A 6,212-nucleotide genomic window follows, 5' to 3' on the forward strand; every position below is an offset into this window, starting at 1 on the left:
ATTGTTCTACAGATTCATAAATGGAAAAATAAGACAAAAAGAAACAATAGAAAGGTTAAAAGGAGAAAACGGAATGGTGGAAGACCCAAAAAGTATGGCAGAACTGTTAAATAGTAAATTTCATGAGGTCTTTACTAAGGAATCCAAATTTGAAAGACCACAGGGTAATAGAGAGACTGTCTATATGAAAGAGATTAAAGTAACCAAGCTTGAAATAAAAAGTTGATGACGGAATTGGATGAGGAAAAGGCAATGGGACCGGATGAAGTCTCAGGCAGAATACTGAAAGAATGTAGGGAAGAACTAGCAAGTCCAATATACAACATCATAAAATGCTCAATAGAAAATGGAACAGTGCCAGTGGAGTGGAAAAGAGCTGAGGTGGTTCCCATATATAAGAGCGGAAGGAAGGAAGAACCTTTAAATTACAGGCCGGTATCACTAACTAGTGTAATATGCAAGATGTGTGAAAAAGTAATAAAGAAGCAATGGATCGAGTTTCTTGAAGACAACAAAATATTATCAAATAGCCAATTTGGTTTTAGAAAAGGTCGGTCATGTGTGACAAATTTATTGAGTTTCTACTCTAGAATAGTTGATAAAGTACAAGAGAGAGAGGATGGGTTGACTGTATTTATTTAGATCTAAAAAAGGCTTTTGATAAAGTGCCACATGAAAGATTACTATGGAAGTTAGAGGAGAAGGGTGGCTTAAAAGGAAGCACATTGAGATGGATGAAGAATTACTTAAGGGGGAGAGAAATAAGGACGATAGTTAAAGATATGAAGTCCAAGTGGAGAACAGTAGACAGCGGAGTGCCACAGGGGTCAGTATTGGCACCAATACTTTTCTCGTATATATAAATGACATGCCAGAGGAGTGAACAGCTACATAAATCTGTTTGCGGACGATGCGAAACTGTGCAGAGTCATTAAACAAAAGAGGATTGTGAAATACTACAGGAAGACTTAAACAAGATCTGGAAATGGAGCAAAAATGGGAGATGGAATTCAATGTGGACAAAAGCCATGTCATGGAAATGGGAAAAAGTGAAAGACGACCAGTGGGAATCTATAAGATGGGAGATGGAGTAGAACTAGAAAAAGTAAAAAGGAAAAGGACTTGGGAGTGACAATGGAAGAAAATAATCAACCGGTTAGCCATATTGATAGAATTTTCAGAGAGACGTATAATTTGCTAAGGAATATTGGAGTAGCATTTCACTATATGGACAAGGAAATGATGAAGAAATTGATAAGTACTAAAATAAGACCTAGATTGGAATATGCAGGAGTTGTGTGGACTCCCATAAAAGAAACACATAAGAAAATTAGAGACTACAAAAATGGCTACAAGAATGGTTCCAGAATTTAAAGGGATGGCATATGAGGAGAGACTAAAGGCAATGGATCTACCAACCTTGGAGCAGAGAGAGAGAGAGGGATCTGATACAAGTTTATAAATTGATTAACGGAATGGATGAAGTGGATAATGAGAAACTGATCCTGAGAGAAGAATATGACTTTAGAAGCACAAGATCGCATAGTAAGAAACTAAGGAAGGGACGATGTCTGAGAGATGTTAAAAAATTTAGTTTCCCGCAAAGATGTGTTGAGACTTGGAACAGTTTGAGTGAGGAAGTGGTGTCAGCAAAGAGTGTGCATAGTTTTAAAGAAAAATTGGATAAGTGTAGATATGGAGACAGGACCACACGAGCATAAAGCCCAGGCCCTATAAAACTACAACTAGGTAAATACAACTAGGTAAATACACCGTCGCCGTTGCTGAGGGAGGACAGCTCATCTCCGGCTGCGGACGGGAAGAAGTGAAAATACCTATGGTGTTACAGGGCTTGGGTACCTCTGAGTTAGTGTCCTGTTGATGTCCTACTGTCGCATAGTGCTGAAAGTGAGGGATATGGAGAGTGGTCCCTGAGAGGAGAGTGTGGGCGGTGATTGTTTTGGCCGTAATCAGCTGACGATAGCAAACATGGCGGCTACCCTAGACAACCCAAGGATTTTGAAGGTTTTGTAACTACTCCAAGAGGACTGGAGAAATTAGATATGGATGCAAGAATCCAGGCACTGGAAAGTAAGTTCCTAACCATTTTGTCCATAGAAGAATAACTGGATAGAGTTATAGCCGAGAATGATTCGTTCAAAAAAGAGATCTATTTGTTAACGATAGCGAATAAAGAGCTATTGAAGGAAAAAGTAGAGATGGAGAAAGAAAACCAACAACTAAGGAAACAATGTGAAGAGATGAAGGCTAAACTCTAGAAATGGAGATGAAAATATCCGAAGGGGACTTGAGGAAGGAGGAATGCCTTAATCTAATTGATGCCAGGATGAAAGAAGTGAACCATGAACATCAGGAGGTACAAAGGTCCTTTAGGAGATAGTGAAAAAGCAGGAAGAGGAAAATAAAGGGATTACGCAGAGGAAATGGTAAAGGCACTAAAGGAAAATGAGTATGTGGTGAGAGATATTGCTGAAAAGAAAAATGTGTGATCATAATAGGATTGAGGAGGAAACTAACAGGAACTGGCAGGACAGGAGGATAAGGAAAATGACAGGATTAAGTCTTTACTGAACAAGATCTCTGTGGAAGAAGAGGACCTATATGCTGAGGTAGAAGAAAGTGTGAGATTGGGAGCTTTTGAGGAAGGCAAGAATAGACCATTAAAATTGAAATTAAAGTCTCAGGTGGCAGCTGAGGCCTTGTTGAGGAGGGCTTGGAAACTTAAGGACTCTGAGGAAACCAAAACAATTTACATAAGAAGAAATATGTCACAGGATGAGCGAATGAAAATGAAAGAGCTTGTAACTGAAGTGAAGAGAGGAATGACGAAAGAACAGAGGAGGAAAAGACCAAGTTTTTGGAGGATGAGAAATGGGAGGCTAAAGAAGTGGTGGATAAAACAGACGGAATAGACATTACATGGAAGAAAGAGACTAGGAATGGAATACAAGTGACTTACATGAATATAGATGGATTTCTGTCTAAGAGGCTAGAATGTATGGATTACCTAAGAAATAACGAACCGGACATAATGTGTGTAGTGGAAACAAAGCTAAGGCCGAAATAAAGCTAGACTGGTTTGTTGTAAAACACTACAAAGTATGGAGAAATGATAGAAAAATAAAGGAGGTGGTGGTATAATGGTTCTTACTAAGGAAGATCTGATAGTGAAGGAGGTGAACTATAGTAAGAGAAATGAGGAAGTGATAAGTATGCTTATAACAGATGGCAAGAGGGACATTAATATTATAACAGTATACATACCACCCAGAACCAGTGCTTGGGAATATGAACAGTACCAAATGGTGATGAGAAATACTCTAGACAGAATGAAGCAAGAACTCATCAGAAAGGATAGAGTGATGATAGTTGGAGACTTTAATTGTAAAGAAATAGTGTGGGAAGACTACGAAGTGGTGAACGGTGGTGAGTGGGCAGAGGAATTGTTAAAGGTAGCAACAAATAACTTGATGACACAGTGGGTGAGATCACCAACAAGGTGCAGGGGACAAGATGTTGCAGCAAGGTTGGATTTGGTATTTACCAGGGGCATCTCTCTAAAGAGGAAATTGAACATAAATGTCCCTTGGGAGAAGCGATCATGATGTCCTAAGCTTTGAGCTGGATACGGAATTAAGCACGAATAAGATTGTGGAACGCAGGGAGGAAAAATTAAATTATATTAGGGCAAATTATAACCATATAAGGGAGTTCTTTAATGAAATTGACTGGTCCGTGGTATACCAGGAAAGGGATATGCAATTGAAATACGATAAATTTATGGATTTGTATAACTCTGCTGTGAAAAAGTTTGTGCCATATTACAGAAAGAGGACTTTAAATAATAAACAGTGGTTTAATAGAAATTGTGAAGAAGCAAAAAAGAACAAAGAAAAGGCATGGAAGAAACTTAAGAAAAACAGTGATGTATTATCAAGAGAAGTTTACAAAACAGCAAGGAATAGATATGTTGAAGTAAGGAGAACAGCACAGAAGGAATATGAACAGAGGGTGGTGGAAAACTGTGATAGTGACCCAAAATGTTTTACAAATTCATAAATGGAAAACTAAATATAAGGGAGGCAATAGAAAAGGTAAAAATGGGAAGAAGTATATGAGGATGCTGGAGATATAGCTGAAATTTTGAACGACAACTTTTGCAAAGTGTTTACAAAGGAGGAGCATTTTATGGGAGGAAGGCCTACGGAAATAAAGCAAATGCAGGACATCATGGTTACTAAGGAAGATGTAAGGAAAATTATAAGCAATCTGGATATTAATAAATCAATGGGGCCTGATGGCATATCTGGGAGGTTGCTAAATGAATGTAAGGATCAATTGTTGAACCCCGTATTTGATATTGTGGAAACCTCCATACGAACAGGATTAGTCCCGAAAGAGTGGAAAAGAGCTGACATTGTGCCTATATATAAGAATGGTAGTAGAATGGAACCGCTAAATTATAGACCAGTATCGTTGACTAGTATATTGTGCAAGGTATGTGAAGAAGTAATTAAAGCTAAGTGGAGTGAGTATCTAGAAAGTGAAAACATTCTGAGTGAAAGACAGTTTGGTTTCAGAAAAGGAAGATCGTGCGTATCCAATTTATTATGTTTTTATTCAAGAGTGACTGACATACTACAACATAGAGAGGGATGGGTGGATGCTATCTACCTGGACTTGAGAAAGGCCTTTGATAAAGTACCACACAATAGACTGATGTGGAAACTAAAGATGATTGGAGGAGTAAATGATAAACTAGCAAAATGGATGGAAAATTACTTAATGGGAAGAGAAATGAGAACAGTGGTGAGAGGAAGGAAGTCCGAGTGGAAGAAGGTAACCAGTGGAGTTCCACAAGGGTCAGTGCTTGGTCCCATCATGTTTTTGATTTATGTTAATGATATGCCAGTAGGAATTGACAGTTACATGAACATGTTTGCGGACGATACTAAAATTATGAGGAGAGTAAAGAATGTGGAAGATTGTAACAAGTTACAGGAAGATCTTGATAAAATATATGAGTGGAGTAAGGAGTGGCAGATGGAATTTAATATAGACAAGACCCATGTTATGAAAATGGGAAGAAGTAGATACAGACCAAACTGGGATTACAGGCTGGGTGATGAGAAAATTAAAGAGACCAATGAGGAGAAAGACTTAGGAGTAACCGTGCAAAACACTTTGTCACCGGAGAAACACATTAACAAGATTTTTTGGAAAACATATAACATGCTTCAAAATATTGGCCTTGCATTCCACTACCTAGATGAAGGAATGATGAAGAAGATATTATGTACCTTAATAAGACCCCAGTTAGAATATGCAGCTTGTGTCTGGTCACGCATATGAAGAAAAATGTGAAGAAGGTAGAAAGGGTACAGAGGCTGGCAACAAGGATGGTACCAGGACTCAGGAGTTAGACTATGAGGAAAGACTGAGGAAGCTGGGGCTGACCACATTAGAAGAGAGAAGAACAAGAGGAGACATGATAACTATGTATAAATTGGTGAACAAGATTGACATACTGGACAGAGAGTTGATAAAGGTGACCACAAGTAATCATCTCCGAGGACATGGAAAAAGCTAATAAAGACATCTGTCTAAATGACGTGAGAAAATACAGTTTCCGCATCGTAGCATTGATAAGTGGAATAAACTGAGCAGTGATGTCGTTGACGCGGTGTGTGTCAATCAGATGAAGAGAGATATGACAGGAATGGACAAGGAGACAGGACACAGAGAGCTTAGCTCGGGCCCTGTAATACACAAATAGGTAAATACAGGTAAACACACACACACACACACACACGTGAATGTGTTCTTGTATGAGAATGACTTTTTTTTCTTAGAAATTTCTTTCAAATATTAGGGTGTGTCTTCCAAGATGTAGTGTCTTGCAAGATGTAAAGTATGGTATTTATTTATTATTTTTTATCAGTTTCTAAATGGCGAGAATTTGAAAATTTTCTGCACGCAGAAATTTCGAGCTTTGTTTTGTATCTATTGTATGCTGAGTAATTTTTTCCTAATATGAAGCAAAAAAATCTTCACATCATTTCATAAAATGAAATTTTCATATACAGAAGCTTGTGAAGACCTAAGACCTTTTTCTTAGAAGAAAAAAAAAAAAAAAAAAAAAAAAAATGGGGCTGCTCTTTTTATGGTGGCTGGAACGGATTAATGGTATT

The sequence above is a fragment of the Portunus trituberculatus genome, chromosome 48 (assembly GCF_017591435.1).
Source record: "Portunus trituberculatus isolate SZX2019 chromosome 48, ASM1759143v1, whole genome shotgun sequence".
Lineage (NCBI taxonomy): Eukaryota > Metazoa > Arthropoda > Malacostraca > Decapoda > Portunidae > Portunus > Portunus trituberculatus.